We start from the raw sequence: 21247 nt of genomic DNA on the forward strand, positions 1-21247 counted from the left end.
GCCTATTGGTGAAACAAGGAAGAATGTTGGTTGACTAAGTTTCAAATTGAAAGAATGGCGGGCTGAAGAGTTTGAGAAACAGAACCGACTTAGTCGACCAAGTCAGTCGACTAAGTGCTCTCTGCCAGAATCTACAACCTGAAATAGAACCAACTTAGTCGACCAAGCCAGTCGACTAAGAGCTCTCTGTCTGTAAATTGAACCAGATCACTATAAGACAGATTAATGGCTAGAACTCATCCTCAACTGTTTCCAATGGACATAAAACTACCAAACTGCCATCAGAGTTGCATCTCCAAGTATAAAAGGGTTTTCCAACAATTAGAAACATGTTTTTGGAAGTTTTGGAAGAGATTTGAGCAATTAAGAGTTGATAAACCAGAAAATTTTCTCTTCACCTCACTGTACTTAAATGCCCATCCTTTATATTTGTATTCTGCACTCAACCTTGTACCATTTAAATCAACTTGTGATCATAGGTACTTTCTTCTACTTCTCTTTATATTCTTAGAGTGAGGGAGTCACTCTAAGTGTTTGTTTCAAGCTAGGATTGCTTGATTGAGTGTATAGGTTCTAAGTTAGCCTTGAAAAGTTAGTTGTTGGGTTTTGGTTGATCTCGTAAAAAACCATTGTTGTAGGTTGTGGTTGAGCCTTTGAAAAACCACTTTGGGTTTTGGTTGAGCTTGTGAAAAACCATTGTGAAAGGTTGTGGTTGAGCCTTTGAAAAACCACTTTAGGTTTTAGTTGATCTCGATAAAAACTATTGTGAAAGGTTTTGGTTAAGCCTACTAAAAGCCATTGTAAAGCTTGGTGAAAGCTTGTGAATTTCACCAGTTCTTAGTGGATTTGTTGGGAAAATCCTTGGTTGGATAATCAAGGTAGTGGATGTAGGTCTTAGACAAAACCACTCTAAATTGCTGTGCATCTTGTACTCTATTTTTATTTTCTTAAGTTCTGGAAATTAGTTTCCAATATTGTTAAGAGCCAAATTGTGCTATTCACCCCCCGCTCTAGCACATATTATCGGGACCAACACAAGATCCCTTTTTAAGGTGAGTTTGGGGTCTTGAAATCCCATATTTATAATTGCATTTGTGTTTATAAAGTTCTAGAATAATATACAAGGTCTACTGCCTGTGGTTGCACCTTTTATCATTTTATGAGAAAAAAGAAATGCATTCACATCACCTCTAATAATCCAAGGACCCATAACTATGTTTTCTATTTTTTAAGTTCAAATTTATGAATTTTTTACATAGTTGACTTCTATTGTAAATATTGTTAGTGCTTCTTCCAAAAGACATGACCAATTACAAGTTGCTCAAGCAATTGACATTGCAAACATGATTGCTAGTGATGAACTTGAAACAGGTAGAGGAACAAATCAAGTGGGAACTTTACAAAGTGCTGGAGACACTCGATGGAGCTCACACTTTCATTCTATTTGTAGCTTGATGAGAATGTTTGATGCAACCTGCACTATTGTGGAAAGTATTATTGACGAAAGGGCTAGTTATTCCCAAAGAGGTGATGCTTCTGCTGCTAGTAAAATATTAGCATAATTTGAATTTATTTTCATATTACATTGGATCTATGAGATCATGGGAATCACTAATGGTCTTTGCCAAGCATTACAATTATGCTCTCAAGATATTTTAAATGCAATTCATCTTGTTTTTACTACAAAATCCCTTCTTCAGAAGTTGAGAGATGATGGGTTGTCTAATTTACTTGAGAATGTGAAAAAATTTTGTCAAAAACATGAGATAGAAATTCCTGACATGGGTGCACGATATATCTTGGGCAGAGGTCGATCTCGTCAACCAGATATAACTGTGGAGCATAATTATTGATTTGATATATTCTTAGTGACGACAGATACCCAGTTACAAGAATTGAATTTGAAATTCAGTGAGCAAGCTGTGGAACTTTTAACTTTAAACACTGCTTTGGATCCTAATAACAATTACAAATCATTCAATATTGATAATATCTGCAAGTTAGCAGAGAGTTTTTATTGTTAGGGTTTAACAGAACAAGAAAGACTTATTTTGAGGTTACAATTGAGGCATTACGAGCTCGATATAACTCATTATCAAAGTTTTGAAGATATTAAGACACTTTCTGAATTGTGCCAGAGATTAGCAGAAACAGAAAAGTCAAAGAATTACCACTTGATTGATTGATTAATTCAGCTTATTTTGACTATTTCGGTTTCTACAGCAACTACAGATAAAGCCTTTTCAGTAATGAAATTGTGAAAACAAGACTTCTGAACAAAATGGATGATGAGTTTCTTGCAGATAATTTAGTTGTTTATATTGAGAAAGACATTGCTAGTCTTTTTAGTACAGAGTCAATAATTAATGAATTTGAATCTAGTAAACATCGTCGAGCACAACTTTCTTAATTAACTATTATAAGTTTTTTTTTGTTTACATGTTATATAAAATTATTGTCTATTATGATTTTTTTTATCGTTGGTTAAATTTAACAAATTAGTTTTAAAAATTTTTAGTTTTTTGTTTTGTCTTTGGCCCTCCCAACAAAAATTGGCTAGCTCCGCCCCTGCTTCCATCCTTAGACTTTTAATGATTTCTTTATGCGTTCTCTTTCAACAGATCTATGCTATTTTCTTGATGACATTCTGTGAATTCTAAGTCATCCTCATCCATAGCATCTTCATCTAAATTAAACTAAGCATCTCCTTCGTCACTCGATTTAGAATTAGAGTCATCTTCATCTAATTTGCCCAACAATTCCACTTTAAATGATGGATTCGAGAATATCTTCATAGGCGAATCTGATTCTTCTCCTCCTGCAGGAGACGACATTCTTCGCTCTATTTGTTTCCCCAGGGTTTCTCTTCTTCTTTTTTTTTTTTAAATTGTCATTTCTAATTTTAGTTGTTGTACCTAACAAATTAAGTAGTTCTATATCAACCAAGATAATTAATGTTGGCTGGACTCTCCTTTATTTCATCATAATTGTCTTCATTCTTGCTTAATTAAAGCTGAACCGCAAAAGAGGATGATGATCATGCCTCTTGAAAAGACCTCCCCTGTAAAACTTCCTCATAATGTTGCTATGTCTAGAAATAAGCAAACCAATTAACAATGTGGGTGTGGGGTCTGATTACCCTGACTTCTGCTTCTTGTTCCGTCCAACTTATACTTATTTTAATTGGTTAGAAACTTCCATGTAGAAGTTGTGTTAGGTTTAAACTTTAATTCGGGAAACTTTATTATTATTATTATTAGTATTAATTTGGGAAACTTGGCATGTCCTGTATTGAGTAATTCCCAAGGATTCTAGCCTGTGTGATCTTTGTTATTTTGTATCTATCCGCTCATTATTGTATGGTTATAGTAAAAAGTTCTATTTGAGGGGTTTTGGTTTTGTTTTTTTGTTTTTGGCAAACTAGTTTTAAGAGAATACGAAACATATGGGTCATTTTTTTATTTTTTACTTTTTGTGAATAAGCATATGAGTCTTGGATATGTGCCACGAATTATCTTAATTTTAGCAATAACTTTAAACAAATTGAAACAAAGGGAGTTGGTCTAATAGAATTAAGCTATCTGGAAATTATATATCACGATTTCCGTTCTCGATTTAATTTCCATTGATATGAAAAGGGGATTTGTAATAATAGTAAACTTCATTGGCAACAAAGAAACAAAGTAGAAATGGAATTCTGACATTTTGACCAATAATTAAGCTTTGATGAGCATATTCACAAACTGATTTTCACTTAAAGGTGACATTGAAAAGTGTTCAAAAATTTTGAGAGCCACCAATACAAGGTAGAGAATAAAGTATGCTTCATGTACAAGTTGCAGGCACTTTTAAGGAGTGGAAGTGAGATCAAGGCATTTGTGCTTTATAATGTTCTTCTAGATCAGTCAAGTAGGATGACTTTATGTTAATCAATCAAAGAGCATAGCTTTCCTCTTCCTTTTCGCCGTCCTTTGTTCTACCGAAGCCTCCGGCCCAAAACTTCCTGAAAAGGAGGTAAGAAAGGATTGGAGAGTGACTTTGTCTACCTCAGCTTTAGCATTCATTTGCCCGATGGATGTAAATATATATAAAAAAAAAAACCCTTTTATTACCATTTGACGACAAGTCTTTATGGACAGAGCTACTTGCTCTATTGACGGACTTTGTTTGACTCGATTTGAATGCTAGATATGGTCTGTAGGTTTGAATTCCATTCGATCCAAGAATATTATTATATAAATATATATTAATTAAACTTTAATTTTAAGATATTAAAATGTTAATACAATTTTTTTAAAAATTTTTTAATAATTAACCTAATTTGAATGGGTAAGTCGGACTCAAATCAAGATTTGGGTTTTTAAGATGTTATTGTATCTAACCCGGCCTATCACATATCTATTGACTTTATTATATATTTTATTAATTTTATTTGGTGATAATTGTAGTTTGGGTTTGTATTTGTTTCGTTGTATTATTTTTGGTATTTTTTTTTTATTTTGTTATTGTTTGAACTTTCATTTGACGAATTAATAAAATTTAAAAATTTCAATATTGATTTTTTAAATTCTAAAAATAAGCAAATAATGAGAATTTTTTTGTCCTTGCTAGATCCCTATGAGGATGGCCATGAAGATTCCTCCCTAGGACAAAGATCATGGTGGAAGTGGAGGCAAGAACAAAAGTGCATTCCCTTTCTGGAATCCGCCCTTTTAACATTCGTAGTTAATACTTTGATTTGATGTGATGGTTTTAGGTATGAGATTCTTAAAATTGAACAATTAAGTCTTAATTTGATGATAAAGATAATATGTATGAGAAATGTTATTTTTATATATACGCACATGTGTGTGCGTATAAATTTATACATATAAAGACTCATGCACAATTACTTGAGGCACTTAACAATTATATTGTATATCTTATTTATGGTTTTAACTAGATAAAATAATAATCTCGTTTAAGTTCGTAAATTTTTGTTTTAATGACTCTTATATCAAAAGTTATTGTATATCTTTTTATTTGAAAAGAAAAATTCGAAATTAACATTTTGAGTAAGAATATTCATGTACTTATCATCAGCTAATGTTCATGTGCAAAGTTATTTCCTATTGTTAATGATAGAAGGGTCTTCTTTTGTTGGTAAGCAATCTATTTTGTTTTCTTCGCTATTTCATGTTATTATAGATTTCTTGGCGACATAGAGAGCCCTTGTTATTCATCTACGGTGGGTGACCATCAAATGTTAATCTTCATAAATGTGATGATTAAAATAGAAATTTTTAAAATTTTATTGACAAGTTTGGTATTTAATTTTCAAAGAATAAAATCATACAAATAAATGTAGTGAAGCTCAATACTTTTGTAACTTTTTTTAATTTTCAAAAAATATTTTTACCTTCAATAACGAGAAATGTCATATCAAAACATATTTAATAATTCTATTTGACAATATAATAAGCGTTAAATTTTTCTAATAAGAATTCATAAATAATTTCTAAAATTAAAACATAAATTAAGCTGTTACTATTCCACAAAGTAGCGCCACTTTTGTTATGAGTAGTGAAATAGATAATAAAATAATATTATTATCTCTTTCCTTTACTATAAATAATTGATACGTTTAAATGAATGCTTGCATGATGGATGCATGTGCTTTTGAACTTTTTATTTTTTTATAATTTACTCAATAAATAAAAATTATTAAAATGACAATATTACCTCTGATTTGTGTTGAACTTTTCCCCCACCATTTGTTTCGGGCTTTGAAGCCCAAAACTTCCTAAATCTTTATAAATTGTCTTTTGAGATTGGGCCAAGTTGCATTCTGTAAAGACGTTTGAAAACATTGAAGGATAATGCACATGTCATGACATGTGGATTCAAGTCATATGAGTTGTCTATTAAAACTCGGCACATGATAGGATACACTAAGTTCATTCGTAAGAGTGCCTTTCAACATGATACATTTAATACAAAAATCAATATATTTAAAAGAAAAAAGAGTAAGTCAAGTTATATTAATTTTATTGTCTTTGTTAGTTTTATAGCTTTCAAATTGATCCCATGTTGTGAAATGATAAAGAAAAATGATCAAAATTTCCTCTAAGTATTGGTAAATCAAGCCTAGACATCCCTTAGTACTTTCAAATGACTTTGAAATGAAGAACAAATGAAAAAGGACATTGAAAAATACGTACTGGACCAAATCTATCGATACATGTTCTTCAGGTATCAATATAAGTATCGATAGAATTGAAGATCTATCAATACATTTCTTATGAAAAATCAAAATTTGCAAAGTCAAACTCAATCTGTCGATACATCCTAAAATGTATCAATAGAAATTTTACAAAATACTCACTACCTTAAAACTATTGATACATTTAACAAATGTATTGATAGATTTTCTTTTCAGAATGGTCAAACCTTTATGCAGCCTAGTCAAAAGTATCAATACATTATCAAATGTATCAATATATTTTTCATAGAATGCATTCTACCTTAAATCTATCGATATATCACAAAATGTACCAATAGATTTCTTTGGGTTTTAAAAAATAAATGCAACATGTATCGATACATTTTCAAATTTATCGATACAATATGATCGTTGAAGCTTGGATTAAAGAGTTAAACACCTATTTCAGCATTAAATGCACTCCTAACTGCCTTAAGAAGCTCCAACAAGAATAAATACAGGCTCGTACAATATTTATGAAGTTTGGAAGACTTTGAAACACATTTCTATGAGAAGAATTCAATTACAATAATTCAATACTCTTTGTTCTCCTCTTTAAGCATTTAAGTCTTCTATTGTATCATTTATTAAGCCTTCAATTTTTATTTTTCTTCCTCCCCAAACATTGTACTTAATTTGCTACTTAGCCTTTAAGAGGCATTCTAGCTGCACCCATCTCATTTATTGTATATGTGTTAGTGGTTATACCTTAACCAATTGAAGAGGTAGTGTTTGAGTTGTTACACCTTAACCAATGTAAAAGGTAGAGTGGTTGTACTTGATCCATAAAAGTCATTGTATTGTAAGGTTATGCTTTATCCATAAAAGGCATTGTATTGAATTTTATTTCAATAGTAGATTTTAAACTCCTTAATGAATATAAGGGAAAGAATGTAGGTAAGGAGGCCGAACCTTTATAAAAACTCTTATGTTGTTTTCTTTTCTATTCTTCTCAAATTTATTTACGTTTTTAACTTCTTTCTCTCCACAAAAATTTATTGTTTTGCTCAATTTTGAAAAAAGACATGGCTTAAGAAAACTTTTATTTCTCTTAGATTTGGAAAGAAGTTTCAAAATATTCCAATTCACCCCCTTCATGGAAATATTCACATAGAGCTTATTGCACTAACAATTGCTATTAGAGCCAAAGTCACGAGTTCAATTCCCAGCAAGAGCAATGTTGAGGGGGAGATTGTTGGCTAAAGTATGGATAGCAATTGTCTCGTGGCGAAGGTGCAAGGTGTTGGTCGAGTTACAATTGAATGCCATGGGCACTTGTGTGCATTGAATGCACTATAAGGCTAAGGTATGTGCCTTTTTTGTCAGCAATTGGTTTTCAGCGATGTGGTAACGCTTGAGGTCTTGAAAGTGGTATTAGAGTTAGGGCTCAGTCTTGCAAGTCTAACAACCTTGGGTGATCCAAAAGCAAAGCTCAGCACATCAAGATGGATATCACCGTAATCGTTCTTGGTGAGGGACATTTGATCCAAAGACTTTTAATGTTCTCAAGTACAAACTACCTTTATTGGAAAAAGAGGATGGATATGTTCATTCAATCCATAGATCTTAAGGTTTGGAATGTCATCTTTGATGGTCCCCATGTCCCTTATAAGGAAGTAGATGGAAAGATAATTGTTAAGACTAAGAAAGAGTGGGATGATAAAGAAAAAAAATTAATACAAACAAATTGTAAGGCTTACAACACCTTTCTTTGCTCCCTTATTACTATTGAATTCAACAAGGTAACCATGTGCGAAACAGCAAAACAAATTTGAGATACCTTAGAAACCATCTATGAAGGAACAAACCAATTAAAGAATTCAAAATAGGATTGCTTACACATAACTATGAGTTGTTTAGAATGAAGGAAGGTGAGACTATAAACCAAATGTTCAAGAGATTCACATAGTTGATGGATTAAAAGCCTTAGGAAAATACTTCCTAAATTCTCAACTAGTTAAGAAGATACTTTATAACTTACCAAAATCATAGAGCCAAAAACTGATAGTAATAAAGGAAGTAAGAAACCTAAACAACTTCAAACTAGAAGAGCTCATAGGATCTGTACTCACTTATGAATTGGTCCTAAAACATGAAAGAGAGAGAGATGATGAAAGGAAAGTGGACACCAAGAAAAAGGAGATTGCATTAAAATCCATAATTAAGGAAGAAGAAATGAGCATGGGAGATGATATTGAAAAGGATAAGGACATAGCCATACTAGTTAAAAAGTTTTGCAAGTTTATGAAGAGGAACTTTAGAGGTAGGAGACCCCCTATGAGAAATATGCCCAAAGAAGAACATAGCAAGGATCACTTGATATGTTATGAGTATTGAAAATTGGGACACTAAGTATAAGTGCCTAAACAAGAAGAGTACTTTAAAGAACTTCAAGAAGAAAATAGTGGTTGTTATATGGAGTGATATTGATGATTTTCAAGATGAAAAAGAAGAATAAGTTGTCAACCTTTGCTTCATGGCACTTGAAGACTCCAAGGTATGCTCTATTTCTTATGATTCTAGCTCATGTACTCTAGATGAGAACTCATATTTATTTGATGAACTACTAGATGCATATGATGATGTAGTTTTTGAATTTAAAGAAAAGACATTGAAATATAAAAGCTTCATATCCAAACTTAAAGTAGAAAATGAGTTTTTAGTCAAGGCAAAGATTGAGCTAGAAAGCATAGTTAAGGATTTGAAAAATGAAAGAAATGATTTGAGAACGAAAAATGAAAACTTGCATGACTCATTTTCAAAATTTCACATGAGTTAACAAAAATTGAATGACATGTTTGAAATACAAAGAGTATTCTTTGATAAAGAAGGACAACGTTATGATGTCACTTAAGAAGAAACTCATTTAAAGAATTTCTTTGTCAAAGAAAATGAAAAATATGGTTCATTCACTAGATGCATTTGCTGCCATAAAGTAGGACATTCAATTTATTTTTGTCTTTTAAGAATCACTACATATCGAGGGAAGGTTATCAAGAATGTATGTGTTCCAAAAGGAACCAAACCTTTACATGGCAAGGTAGTAAAATTGGAGAGGGTTCCAAAAGGAACCAAGGGCACTAACTCATATGGACCCAAGAAATTTTGGGTATTAAAGTCAAAAATTTGAATTTTCTTTTTATAGGTTGAACATACATGTTTGAAGTCAAAAGCACAAGTAAGAGGAATGTGGTATCTTGATAGTGGATGCTTTAGACATATGATCAACAATAAAGAGTCATTTAAAAAATTAAAACCAAAGAAAGGAGGAAATGTGACTTTTGGAAATGATTCAAAAAGTCACATAAAAGGTATTAGTACAAATGGTAAAGATTCTTCATTTTAAATTGAAAATGTTTTATTTGTAAATGATCTTAAGCATAATTTGTTGTGTTAGTCAATTATGTGATAGAGGTTTTAGAGTTATATTTGAAGGTATTGTTTTGCCAAGTTGTTGATATTAAAACAAATAAATTTATTTTTGTAGGAAATCATCAAGGTAATTTCTATGTTGTGTATCTAAATGATTTATGCTCAAGCAATAGTTGGCTATGGCATAGAAAACTTAAACATGCAAGCATGCACACAATTTCAAAATTATCTTTTTTAGATCTAGTAAATGGATTACCTAAATTGAACTTTGAGAATGATACACTTTTTGATGCATGTGCCAAAGGCAAACATAGGAGAAGCTCATTTAAATCCAAGAATGATGTTAGAACCTCTAGGCCCTTACAACTAGTTCACTTGGATCTTTTTGGACCAACTAGAACCAAACACATAAAAATAAGGCACCATTTTATTAGAGATCATGTGCAAAAAGAGGATGTTGTTCTTGAATATGTAAGCACAAAAGACAATTGGGTGATATTTTTACCAAAGCACTGAATAGAGAATAGTTTTACGAAATAAGAAGTGAACTAGGCCTTATGTATCCAACTTAGATGAGAAGACTGTCAAGGCCAGTTGAAAATGATAAATCTTGTTATGAGTTATTTGAATAAATTAAGCATGTATGTATGTCTTATTATTTATATCATTTGTGACTTGTAATGTGTGATGGGCATATTTGATGATTGGTTATTGATTTTGGCTGAGCAATGTGATTTTGGGAAAAAATTAGTATGTATGTTGCTTATGAAATCATGTCATGATGTATATGTATATATGTACACTCATTTGCATTCATATCGTGGCCATCCAACTCTTAAGGTATATGGTAAGGTTGTTAAATGAGCCACTTTTCTTTTAAATTCATGCTTTATTATAAAAAATCCCTTTGCATAGGTTCAAGATGATATTTCAAACCAATTTTAAACAAAAATTTCAAATTATTTTGATTGCAAAACATGTCTAAACCAAATTATGGATTTTTAAAAATGAAAAATCACGTTTTCAAAGTTATAACTTTTCCCCATGTATTAATACATGTAAGGACATGTATCGATAGATTACCTAATCTATCGGTACAATTTTTCTACTAGCCAAAAATAAAAAACCTGTGATGAATGTATTGATACATGGGCAAATGTATCAATACAACTTGCAATTTAAAACCTTCAACGAGTCATTTTCAACATAACTCGGAAGACAAAATTTAAAGTTCTCTAAACCTTTTTCACTTTTTTTTATGATTTTCCCTCATTTTGGCATTGATTAAAGTATTTTTAAGGTGTTTTCATCAATCAAAATGGGATTTTCCTTCTCCAAAACATCGAATTTGGCTCGAAATCGAGAAAAATTCCCTTTAAAACCCTAATTTTAAAAATTTCTAGATTCTTCCTTTTTTTTGTGTTTTTTACTCAAAAATTGATTTGATTAAAAGCCTTTTTCAGCCTCTTTGATCATTTCTACCATTTACTTGTCACCCAAAACTCCTTTGAATTTAAATTCCCTAAATGGCCACCCCCTTCAAGGAGATCAAAACCACTGCCCATGACCATAAAGTCTCTAATCAAGGTGAAACCTCTGCCTTTCAACATCTACCACCACCACCATGCATCGACGATCATTCTTTCAAATAGAATTTCTCCCATCTTTCCCTGTAGCACAAGTTCGATAAAGACCATGTCAAACAAGACGTCAAGCTAAGCAAGGTAACTAACTTCAACTATCTTGAGCAAATTAACTATCCATATATTGATAATTTTCGAGAATTAGGTTGGCTTAGTTACTTGTCCATCAATCGTACTTATTATGCTGACCTAGTCCAAGTCTTTTACTTCAATGCAACAAAGAATTTCGAGGACTATGATGATGAGGTTGCTAGGATTCATAATGACAAGTTTATGACTAGTGTTATGGCAAAAGGATAGTTGTTGCCGAGCATAGCTTAAACTTAGTCTTAGATTTTGATGTTCGTTAGGGGGATAAAGGCTATGTCAAGGGGGTTCTCACCAATGATATCTTGAAAACCCTTTACTCATATCCTTCCTCCTGTGAAAAGGCCACCACCAATGTCAAACGTTTTTCCTTCCATGATCATATCCTTCATCTAATCCTATATCTCACTATCCACCCTCACGACACAATCCTCCCTCATGTGAAAAAGCCACCACCAATGTCAAATGTCTATCCTTCCATGATTATATCCTCCATCTAATCCTATCTCACACCATCCACCCTCATGACACAAACTACACGACTATCAAGAGTGAGGATTTTTTTTATTTCTATACCGTGTTAAGTTCAACCATCATGTCAATCTAGCCAAGTTCATGATTGCTAACATGCTCAAGGTCATCAATAAGTCTAGGAAGACACTACTTTATGGCATGGTCATTAGTGCCATCATTGACTTGGTGGGCATCGATACTAGGTGTGATCCACCAAAGCAACATGCCATGCACACCACCATCAATGAGCATGCCATAAACAAGCTAGGGCTTTTGTTTGTCAATAAAACTTGGGCACAAAAAGAGACTATGGTTAAACTGGAGATAGTGAGGGATGAGGAAAGTGATGATTCCCGTCCTGAGCTTAATGCAAACCCTAGTGTTGATCCTAGTGCCAATCCTAGCTACCAACCCATGTCTACTGCTTTTGAGTTTGAGCAAGCCTTTACTTGATTTTTATCATATATGGAATCTATAGATGCTCGTATTGTTGGTAGGTTGATTACTTTGGAGGCTCAAACCCCGTGATCTGCTGCATTACTAGCAACTTTTTAAGAACTAGCTTCGTGCCCATTTTCCTCCTCCATCTTGATTACATCTTAAGAGACATAGCTTCGCATCAGCCTTACCTTTACTTGCAGATTGGATGGTTGCATTATTTCATGCATTTCATTTTCATCATGAGTATAAAAGTTTAGCATGTTCGTTGGCTAGCATTGGATGTTAGTTGGTTGTAGCTTTTATTACTATTTATAACTGCATGTCTTATTGCTATAGTGTCTAACTCCTTTACTGAACCTATTTTGTTTTTGTTGAATTATATCCTTTTATTGTTGGCTCTATAATTCATGTTATCTTGTTGCTATCTCTCATGCTAAGTTCTTCTCACAACGACAATTTTATTTTAGCATGATCTTGCCCAATGTCTTAATCCTCTTTCAAATCTGATCCAAATTTCTTTTTGATATAACAAAAAGGGAGAGAATAGTTTTAACAAGCAAATTTTGCATATCAAACTCTAAAATCAAAGCTTTCTTAAGAATGAAATTAAGTTCTTTAAAGGCATTAAATTAAAGGGGAGCATTCATTAAGGGGGGGAATTTAAAATTGAAGGATAGTTTATAAATTTACACAATTTTCAAATCTTTTAAATTCAAGGGAGTCTATTTCAAAAAGCTTGAGTAAAGTTTGCTCACTATTTTGTCATATAAAAAACGAGGAGATTGTTAGCTTTATAACTTTCAAATTGATTTCATGTTTTGAAATGACAAAGGAAAATGATCAAAATTTCCTTTAAGTATTGGTAAATCAAGCCTAGACATCCCTTAGTACTTTCAAATAACTTTGAAAAGAAGAACAAATGAAAAAGGACTTTGAAAATTGCTTATTGTTCCAAATCTATCGATACATGTTCTTCATGTGTCAATACATTTGGACAAGTATTGTGTAATACCCCGCACCCTCGTTGGACACAAATAAGAACTTATAGATCAAACGAATGATCGTTTGATGTGAATTGACGTGCTAAAGAGCGACAAAGGATGAAAGGAATGTTCTAGAATAAAATGCTTCGCGCGAGCAGAACAACAATTAAATAATAATATTTTCGTTGGAGAGGAATTAGTAAGCTAAAGGATGATTCGGAAATAAACTGAGATGTAATGATGTGTTTCGGGACCAAAGAAGGCAAGTGAAAAATTTTGAAATAAAATAATATTTTATTCAATAAAATAATATTAAAATATTAATATTTTATATGTTGTCGGAATTAGTTATGAAAAATGGAATATGACTAATTTAAGTGGGGGAGTTGAAGTAAAGAAGAATTTTGAAGGAAAACGACGATAATTGCATCAGCTTGATTTTATTAAATCAAGCTAACGCGAGTAAGTAAATATTTAAATATTATGGTGACATCGCGTTGAAGTACAATTTCGATATTTTGATTGTACGCGTGTAAAGGAAAGAGATAGACGAAAATTAAAATTTTTAAACGCATCGAAAAGATCGAATTTTAAAATGTGAAAGTTGGAGGGTTATGTGGTAAATAATATAAAATCAAGGATTAAGTGCAAATGTGTTAATTGAAGTTAATAAATATATATATATATAATAATATAAATATAGGTGAACAAAAGGGCAGCCACCCATGTGATCAATATGTAACTTAAAAAAATATATATATATATATAATAACAATAATAATAAAAGAAGAGAATGAAGGTGGTGGATGGGAATGAAGAAAGGTCAAAGTCATTTGGAATAATAGTAAATTCGGAACCAAGTGGAGTGAATGGCCGGTCATACAAAAAAATCAAAGGAACAAAGACACAAAAAAACAAAGAAAACAGAAGAGAAGAATGTAGATATGATGGTGGGGCCGACCATGTGAGATGAAAGACAAGAGAAGTCGGTTATGAAGAGGAAAGAAAGGACCCAAAAGTTGAGCAAAAGAAAGAAAATGAAAAAGGAAAGAAAAACCGAGGGAGAGGAAGAGAAAAGGAACAAAAAATTTTACTCTTTTCTTGGCATGGTTTTGCTGCACTTTGAGGGAGAAAAAGAGAGCTTTTGCTGTAATTTTTGGAGGAAGAAAAAGCTGAAAATTTTGAGGTAAGAAAGCTGATTTTTTTTAGGTTAATTGCTGGAATTTTTTAGGTTTTTATGGCTGATTTTGGTACTGAAAATTCAAGGTTTTTATTGTTGAAATTGTGTGAATTTGCTGCTAGAAATTTTTAGAGGTTTTTACTGCCATTGAAGGACAACTTTGGCTACTGGAAATTTGAGCTGTTTGCTGCCAATTTGTGCAGAAAATTTTGAGTTGTTTGCTGCCAATTTGTGCATAAAAGTTTGAGCTATTTGCTGCCAATTTTGTGCAAAAACATTGGAGCCGTTTGCTGGTAGTTTATGTAGGAAAACTGGACAGCTTTGTGCCGCCAAAATTGAGAAGTTTTGTTATTGGAAATTGAGCTGGAAATCTGCTGATTTTAGAGCAGAAAATTACAGCAAAATGGTGAGAAAAGGAGGCTTTTGGTGACCGATTTTGAGAGGAAAGGAAGAGAGGAAGTCACGGTGGTGAAGAGAGGAAGACATGGTGGTGAAGGGAGTGACGGTGGAAGAGAGAAAAAGAAAGAAAAAGAAAAGAAAAGAAAAGAAGTAGAAAATAAAATTGGGCATGGCCCAAATAGAAAATAAATGGGCATGACCCAATAGAAAATAAGTGGGTGTGGCCCAAAAGGAAATAAACAAATAAATGGGCTTAGCCCAAATAAGAAAAATAGAGAAGCCCATGGAGAAGGCCCAAAGGTCATAAAGAAATGAAAAAGGCCCAATGGTAAGTTAATGTTATATTTTAAAGTTTATGGGTAGTTTAATATTGTGCATATTTTGGTTGAAAAATATGCAAGTTGCTTAAGGAATTTTTAATTGAGTTGCTACTCATACAAATGTGTGCTTAAGTATACTGAGTTTAAATTGTTGCTAGGAAAGTTTGTCATGGAGGCGTGCCGAACGAAGTATGTGACCGACAAATAAGAACAATTATAAACACGTACGAATCAATAGTGAATTAATATCCCACTATTATGAGGTGAGTAGGGTGTGTCAATTTTAAAAATTCCATATATATATACATGTACGTATATTTAACGTGAAGTGCAAAATTTTTGAAAAGCATGCGTTGATAGAATTTTAAGGAATTGTGGGTGTAAGTTATTTTTAGAAATCATTTGAAATATATATATATTAGATGTAAAGTGTTTTAAACAGGGGAACAAGCTTTTCAAAAAGATTTACATCAAAGGAAAATTATGCCTTATTGTTTGTGTGGTGTCCATTCATGAAATTTATTACATATTCACTATGCTATTTTGATACAAAATATCATGCAAATATTTACAATGAACATTTTATGAAAAGAGAGTTTTAACGTGATGTGGGGATCGATATTTTGAGAAAGATTTAAAATATCCCCTTCAAGATCAAATTTGGAATTCTTTTAAAAGGTGATTTCATTTTAACCAAGAAATTCAAAAGTAATTGAAGATTGCTATTTGTTGTGTTATAAATTATATTTTGAATCGAATGGCTTATGATAATGTGGGCTTGATTGGTTGGTTGGCAATTGTATTGAAATACGGACTGTTTGTTTGCTTTGAAAGGTTGTGAATTACAATAATTGCCATGTTATTGAATTTTATTGATTGGTGGGATAATTATTAGCTTACTGCAGTAGGCGGGTTCCGTGGACCAGCCTATGAGAGGGGCATGGTAACCCCATTTATATGTGCTTACCTTGGTCGGAGAGGCGAGTAAGGTAACTCCCGAGGTACAATTTTAGAGTTAACTTCATGCCAAACCACCACGTGAGGGTGAACTCAGCCAACGCCAAGGAACGACTATGTTTTCAAAATAAAAATATGATTTATGCGTACCTGACTTTTTAATAACCTTGGCGGACTCGGTTAGGATAGCCCCAGGCCAAGGTATCCATGACAACCGAGTATGAGAATGATTTTGGCACAAGCCAAGTTTTTAAGAAAGTCATAAGCCATGCTGTTTATTTATGACAAAAATGTAATGGTTTTATATGAGTTGAAATAAGTTTTAATATTATGAATTATATTTCTCTGCATGGTGAAAAAGGAATTAAATGGTTTTTCGCAACTCTTTTATTTGTTTATCTATGAAATGAATATGTAATTCCTCACATATAGGGCGAGTCATAATTTATGCATGATTTTAAATATTGTTTGGTTTTGTGGGAGCTTGCTAAATTTTATTGATTTGATTCGAAAATGATTATTAATATATTTTGATGCGAAAAATTTTATTACCCCAATTATTTATATTTTATAAGAAATTCTTGATTTTTATATAAGGCACAAACCCTCGTTTGAAACGAATTGCTTTTATAATCTTGCATTTTTATATTCAACTGATCTGCCGTTTGCTTGTTTCCCATCTATGCCCTACTCGTTGAGTCGATGATTATCACTGAATCTATGAGACTCACACCCCTTTATTTCCCTTTTTGCAGATAGGGATCAGCCTAGCGTGTAGTCAGTGATGCATTCGGTCCACCGTGAATAGATAAAGGCATCTCCTAGCAATTTATTCCGAGTCGCTCCGCTGATAAAGGTCAAGTCGTAGCATTTTATTTATTAAGTTGTAAATGAATTCTAAATTTTTATATAGCATTAATTTGGAGATTACAGATTTTAATGCATATACTTACGAATAAAAGGAAAAAGTTTGTATTGATTTTTATATTTATGGTTCAATTTAGTATATGAAAGTATCAATATTATATGGTGATTGAATGTAGTGGATTAACGAGCAAATTCTAGACAGGCTTGTTCGAGATTTGGCGGGTCTTTTTCGGAAGTCTTAGACGCCGGCAGCGACCGGGGAGAGGTCGTTGCATATTGATAGAATTGAAGATCTATTGATACATTTTCTTATGAAAAGTCAAAATTTGCAAAGTCAAAACTCAATCCATTGATACATCGTTAAATGTATCAATATAAATTTTACAAAATGGTCATTGCCTAAAAAATGTATCGATAGATTTTCTTTTTGGAATGGTTAAACCCTTACAGCCTAGTCAAAAGTATTGATACATTATCAACTGTATTAATAGATTTTTCACAGAATACATTTTTTCTAAAATATATCAATACATCACAAAATGTATTGATAGATTTCCTCGAGTTTAAAAAAATAAATGCATCATGTATCAATACATTCTTAAATGTATCAACACAATATGCCCATTTGAGCCTAGATTGAAGAGCTAAACAACTATTTGAGTATTAAATTCACTCCTAACTGCCTTAAAAAGTTCCAACAAGTATAAATACGGGCTCTTACCACATTTATGAAGTTTGGAAGACTTTAAAACACATTTCTAAAAGAAGAATTCAACAACAATCATTCAATACTGTTTGTTCTCCTTTTTAAGCATTTAAGTCTTCTATTGTATCATTTATTGAGCCTTCAATTCTTATATTTTTTTCTTCACCAAACATTGTACTTAATTTGCTACTTAGCCTTTAAAAGCCATTCTAGATGCACCAATCTCATTGATTGTATGTTTGTGAGTGGTTATATCTTAACCAATTGAAAAGGTAGTGTTTGAGTGGTTATATCTTAACCAATTCAAAAGGTAGTGTTTGTGTGGTTATATCTTAACCAAAGTAAAAGGTAGAGTGGTTGTGCTTGATCCATAAAAGGTATTGTATTGCAAGGTTGTGCTTGATCCATAAAAAGCATTGTATTGAATTTCATCTCAATAGTGGATTTTAAACTCCTTAGTGAATCTAAGGGAAAGGACATAGGCAAGGAGGTCGAACCTTTATAAAAGCTCTTGTGTTATTTTCACTTTATTCTTCTCAAATTTATTTGTATTCTTAACTTCTTTCTCTCCACAAAAATTTATTGTTTTGCTCGATTTGAAAAAAAGTATTGGTTTACGAAAACTTTTATTTATTGTAAATATGGAAAGAAATTTCAAAATATTCCAATTCACCCCTTTCTTGGAAATATTCACATTAAGCTTATTGTCAAGACCTGAAACTCCTCTCGAGCCCGTGACAACCGTCGCGATGTCCCGATCGACACTCATTACCCGAAATGTCAACCGAAACTCCGTAAGGCTTTAATATCAGCTTCTCATTTTGCTTGTGAGTAACCATTGTCAAATGTCACGTTCTAAAAGATTTTAAACTATTTCCAACTTAAAACAATAAAAAAAATAATTGTCGTCTCATAGGGGTAATTTAGTCATTTTTTCCTGAAAATTTTGAAACTAGCTAATAATGTAGTATATGGTGCAAAACACATATTTCATAATCAAAAATAAATTTGAATGTCTAAAACATTTGTTTAAAATGTAATTATGACTATTAGAATAAAAAAAATATTGAATAAAATACTCAATTTTCTCATAAAATAATATTTTTAAAACACTGCGTAAATAATTTTTACAGCATAAGAGCAAAATAAATTCCTACATACAGTAGTACAAATAACTAGAGCATGAAATTTAATTTACAGTGACATGTGGACCCCCAAATGACAAAAATGAACGAAGGCTGCAAACCTACAGTTTTTGAGGAAGTAAAGCCAATTGTAGCCTTCGACGATATCAGTTATCTATAGCCTATACTGAGCCTGAAATGGGTGGAAATGAGGGTGGTGAGATTATATAATCCTAGTGAGTAAACAGATAGCATCTAAAATATCTAAAGTTAAGTAAATGGAGACAGATAAAACAGTTTAATATACTATAATTCATCACCTTTCAACTCATTTCAATCAAATAAAATCAATTCATATAAATCGAGTAATCAACATGGTTTATGAATTTCGTAAAACTTTGGCTCGTGCCAAAAATCATTTTCATACCTAGTTGTCAAGGATGCCTTGATCGAGGGCTATGCCAACCGAGTCCGCCAAGGCTGTTAAAAAGTTATGTACGCATAAATCATATTTTTATTTTAAAAACATAGCTGTTCCTTGGCGTTAGCGGAGTTCATCATCACGAGGTGGTTTGGCGTGAAGTGAACTCTAAATTTATACCTCGGGAGTTACCCTACTCACCTCTTCAACCGAGGTAAGAATATGACCAGGTTCCATGCCCCTCTAATAGGCTAGTCTATAGAATCAGCCCACTACAGCAAGCTAAACCCACCATACAATAAAAATTTAATAGCATGACATGGCAATTTTATCATTATCTAGCCTAGCAAGGCAAACAACAGTTTATACATTTCAACACAAATACCAATTCAACCATTCATGCCAATATTATCATAAGCCATTCAATTCAAGCCATGATTTATAACACAACAATTAGTCTCTAATTACTCCATTTTCAAAACCATTTTTCAATTTCAAGATAATTTTATAAAATCATTTTCATTTAATCACATTGGTTTATAAAATCGAAAAATTAATCATTTAATTCATTTTTCATAAAATTCACAAAATCGAATAAAACATACTTTAGATAATTAAGATGATAGTAAGGTTACTCACAATGTCTAGAGTGTGGATTTTCGAAGTACTCTGACTACTAGTCTTCGAATGCAATTTCCTTGCCTTTATCGGAGGACTCACCAGCTTAACATAGTACAAAATCGAGAAACTTACTACATTGGTACTAAATCAAAATTAAACTAATTTAGACTATTAATGCATGATATGGAATGCAAAATGCACGGGTAGCCATCTAAACCCGGTATTGGCCTAATTCGTCTTATCACCCAATTAATTGGCCAATATGTCCAATTTAGCTCCAAATTGCTCCATTTCTTTTCCAATACCTTAATTCACCAAACACAAGTCGAATAACCTAAAATTTGACAAAACCATCTTCACTTTTATTCTTAGAATTTTCGGTCAATAATGGTGCATTGACACCGTGATTTTTCCTACTACTTTTCCACACCATAATTCATCATTTTCTAACCAATTCTCTTAAAATAAAAATCAAATTCATCCTCACTCAATACAAGGTAGGTTCGGCCATTGATGGGTGATGGAGAAAATGAATTCTTTTCTTGTTGTTTTGCTTCTAGACATGATAAACTAACTAAAAACACTAACATAACTTGAAATCAAATCAATCCAACATCATTCTCTCTCCATACCCATTCGGCTAGCCATGAATTCACCATGAAAACATGAAATTTAACCATGAAAACTAAGGAGAAATGCTCAAGGAAAATAGATTTCAAGTTTAAATTGAGAAATCCTACCTTTTTCACTTGTTTTCCTTGATTTTCCACACTTTTTTTCTTGAAATTCTCCACCTAGGGTTCTTGTTCTTTCTTTTCTTTCTTTGTTCTTCTTTGGCCAGCCAAATGAATGAGAAATGGGCTGATTTTGTGCTAATTTATAAGGAAAATAATTAATGGATGAGATTTTGACACATGTCACCATTCCATTGGTCCATGTGTCATACTTAGCCATTAAGCAATCTCTCTCCACCACTTAAATTTTCTCAATTATCTATGATAATATTGGGTAAAATCCATGTGCTGGACAAGTGTTGGGTGGTGTAAAATTACAAATTTGCACTTGGGATGGAAAAATTACCATTTTACCCCTATGCTCTGAAAAATATCGAGATTACAATTTTTCACTTCTCAACCTCAAATCATACTCCAATAAGTCAAATGTGATCAAAATCTTTCAAAAAAAATTCCCATTTTGTCCTCGAGTAGCAAAATTCTCATTTTGCCATTAGATAGTGAAATTTTCAGTTTGACTCCAAATTGATCCTCGAACTCCAAATCACCACTTTAAATCATTATGGTACTGTAAAATTTTCAATTTCACCCTAAAATCTCTATTTGATCTAGTTCGAGACTTAAATCAACTTTGTTGT

General features: G+C 32.3%; 3 long non-coding RNA genes across 6 annotated transcripts; 2 read left to right on the top strand and 1 right to left on the bottom strand.

Annotated features, from left to right (window-relative positions):
- Positions 14312-14971, top strand: LOC108660791. The gene is made up of 2 exons (XR_001926479.1): positions 14312-14466; positions 14703-14971. It is a non-coding gene; the product is annotated as an uncharacterized LOC108660791 (long non-coding RNA).
- On the top strand, positions 15065-17357 carry LOC108660799. Of its 3 annotated transcripts, XR_001926491.1 has the most exons (4): positions 15065-15187; positions 15338-15442; positions 16892-16992; positions 17206-17357. It is a non-coding gene; the product is annotated as an uncharacterized LOC108660799 (long non-coding RNA). The 3 variants fall into 3 exon arrangements; XR_001926490.1 differs by lacking the exon at positions 17206-17357 and having other exon boundaries at positions 16892-17060; XR_001926492.1 differs by lacking the exon at positions 17206-17357 and having other exon boundaries at positions 15343-15442; positions 16892-17060.
- Positions 18985-20658, bottom strand: LOC108660896. 2 transcript variants are annotated; one of them, XR_001926598.1, is made up of 3 exons: positions 20616-20658; positions 19894-19977; positions 18985-19026 (listed from the first exon to the last, which is right to left on the bottom strand). It is a non-coding gene; the product is annotated as an uncharacterized LOC108660896 (long non-coding RNA). The 2 variants fall into 2 exon arrangements; XR_001926599.1 differs by lacking the exon at positions 18985-19026 and adding an exon at positions 19498-19536.

This window comes from Theobroma cacao, chromosome 2, assembly GCF_000208745.1.
Source record: "Theobroma cacao cultivar B97-61/B2 chromosome 2, Criollo_cocoa_genome_V2, whole genome shotgun sequence".
NCBI classification, from domain to species: domain Eukaryota; kingdom Viridiplantae; phylum Streptophyta; class Magnoliopsida; order Malvales; family Malvaceae; genus Theobroma; species Theobroma cacao.